This window comes from Cucumis melo, chromosome 3 (genome assembly GCF_025177605.1).
Source record: "Cucumis melo cultivar AY chromosome 3, USDA_Cmelo_AY_1.0, whole genome shotgun sequence".
Lineage (NCBI taxonomy): Eukaryota > Viridiplantae > Streptophyta > Magnoliopsida > Cucurbitales > Cucurbitaceae > Cucumis > Cucumis melo.
In genome coordinates, this window is record NC_066859.1 from 19006653 (window position 1) to 19009909 (window position 3257).

The following is a 3257-nucleotide window of genomic DNA, read 5'->3' on the forward strand; positions in this document are numbered from 1 at the left end:
ATGCATGAAAATGTCGACAGAAGTGGTAAAGACGTTGAAAAACGAATTCGACGCAGAGAGGAACGTCGGGAAGACCATCAAAAGAAACGCATCGGGAGATCGATTCCTAATGTGTCACCAACGAGGTGTTTGGAATAACCTTCTTCCAACATCTTCTTTACCGACGTCTTCAATGCGTCGACAATAGGTAATCCCCGATGTCCACAATTCCAACGCCATTTGTGCGTCGGGAATAACTACTCCTGACATGTTTATATTCGACATCATACATGCATTGAGAATAACTATCTTTGACGTGTTTATATCCAAATGTCGTCCATGCATCAGGAATAACTATCCCTTACGTGACATTTGCACCTTTTATTGTGTTGGGAAATATTTTTAATACATTTTTAATATATTAAATATGTAATTTTTATTCTTTTTTCTAAAATATTTTCCTGTAATGTTTTTCAATCGACTCTCTATTTTCTAAAATATTCACATTTGTTTTCGATTAAATTAAAGAAAGTTCAAAATAAATTAGTAAATTAAGAAATATAAACACAAATTCAACAAAAAATTTAATGTTCATAAACATAAAAGTTCGAAAAAGGTAACAACGTTCATAATACAAAAAAATTAATGTTCATAATGTAAAAAGGCGCAAAGAAAGTCGTACGTCTCCTGACGAGCCTCGTACACCATTCTACGCCGTGGGTCTTACAATGATACAAAAGTGGCTAAGTTTAGTACATATGTATGTATATCATCACTGTATACTGTCATTTCAAAAACTTAAGAATAATGGAAACATATATACGTACCGCAAAGCTAGGGATCATGTGGTGGTTCTTGTTGTGCCTAAACCATGTCTTCTATCAGATTTTGCATTCGTTCCACTTTTGAAACTAATGCTTCATGATTTCTTGTCTGTTCTTCAATCCGTTGCATAGCTTGATCAAGCTTAGCCTGTAATTGAAGCTCTACTGTGTGGACTGCGGACATGACATCGTGGAACTGCTCGCACTCGTCATCTTGTGGGCTTTTGGCTTGGGTCCCTAACCAATGCCTTTTGAGTAGTCCTATCGTCTACTCAACACTCTCTCGCATAGCTCATCCCCAGAGATTGGCTAACTACCCTTTGTGGTAGGTTGGGACTGGAGTTTTAGCATTTGATGCTGCTACAAATTTAGAAACTATCTTAGTAAGTAAAAAATATATTATATATTAAAGATGACAAATAAAAGCAAAATTGTTAATTGGATAACTTACATGCACATCCTCCGCAATCTAGGAGACAAACGTCCCATCTCGAACGTGTGTTTGCCGAAATAACTCCACACGATCGACCAACTCGCCTCTTTGTTCAGTGAGCTCGTGCTGTCGTTGTAGAAACGACTTTGACCTGCTGCTATGATTGTAAGGCTGCTTCTGTCTAGCAGCCTTGTTCGAAGCAGCCTTGTTCGTTTATGACTGCTCTTGCATGAAAACAATTATATTGTTTATTTCTTATACATATTAAAACTTGAAATCATAATTAATCATGACAAAGGGTTAAGTTGCTCACCTGGAATGCATGGCTCATGTAGTGGTCATAGAGGAAGTGTCAATCCTTATCACGTCTCACCAATAGGTGTGGTGGGTTGGCACGAGCCACCTCGGGATTGCTATACTTTTTGAAGTGTCTATGACAGTCCTGAAACTTTTTAAAGGTGTTGAGCATCTGATGTTCAACGAACCTATTCATTACTTGATCATTGAAATCAAGCACAAAAAACCACTACACATTACAAAAAAAAGACATTAGCTTAGTTAACTTTAATATGTTTCAAATGAAATCATAAATTTGTAGTGGACTTATCTAGAGGTCGCCTTTGACGACCTCAATGTATTCTCTGCCTATGTTCGCCCACTTAAGATAACGAACGAGAAATGTCTTTGGCACACACACACACATATAGCCTGGTTGAAGCAAGCGACATATGGGAAAAATAGGCTTCTCCGTGTCAGGGGCAATCGTCATCAGAATCCGTTCATTGGTTGCAACGTAGCGCTCTAACCCTAAGAGTCGAGACTGTGCACGTCTTCTAGGAGTCGAAGTCGGAGTTGCAGATGGTTGAGAAGACAACCCTACTCAATAAATTACAAGAACATATAATGTTAGAAAAAAAACTTGAAATAATTCTAAGTTAAAATGTATACCATTATTAGACTCACCTGAATTGTCACCCATTGACGACGACCCTCCCACAAGGTTATCTAAATCGTCTGAAAACTCGAGGAACATAGCATCTATCTTGAGGAAATTCGTGTGTGGAATGACGACATAGTGCCTATGTACATGAAAAACAAACATTCAATAAGCAAATACGAACACATAGCTAGAATCGAAATATTTAAACTACATAAATATGTAGGTACGTTGTTCGTCACTATAATTCGTCGTCGTTGCTTGTTCTGCTTGCATGTGACAAGTGTTCATTCACATCGTCGATGAAGTCGTCAGTGACATGACGCACAATTGGTCTTTCAACGATTGTGAGATCAACGTCAGTCCTGCACAAAGTGTCATCCTCGATATGCTCATCCACCTGATGGCTGACAACGATTTCTAGTACATTCAGGTGCTCATTCGTAACATTGTTCACTTCTGCCACATTCCATATAGGCTTATTCTGGATGACTTGCATAACTTTCCAATTGCTACCATTTTTTCGATCATCTAGGTAAAAAAACTTGATGTGCTTACATCTCAATAATTACAGGTTCCTCTACGAACAAAAAATGGGACGTGTTCAGATATTTGTAAACTTGTACCAAGCCTCGCCACATGTAGGACAATGTTGCAAATCAGTAACTCTTTACAGTACAATACACAATTGTACTTGCACGCATGAATAGTCTCGTATCCCAAGCCCAAGCAACCTTCAACTGTAAATCTATCAAATTTATACAGTAAGCATCCGTTGTATGTTGACTCTTTACAGCAACCGTTGTTTTTTGATAATGAGATTGATCAACCCCAGAACATATTGGATATTGAAGCGGACGAGTCTTCGACGCATTCCAAACCAACCGAGTTGCTGATGTATTCCAAGAACACAGTAACTTCGTTTCCTAATTTACCGTCAAATTATAGAACTGGCTCATTGGGTTCGTCTACAGGGAATTTTTCAGGTGAAAAATTAAATGGAAAAAATTATTTCTCTTGGTCCCAATCAATAAAGATGTTCCTCGAAGGTCGCCACCAATTCGACTTCTTAACTGGAGAGACT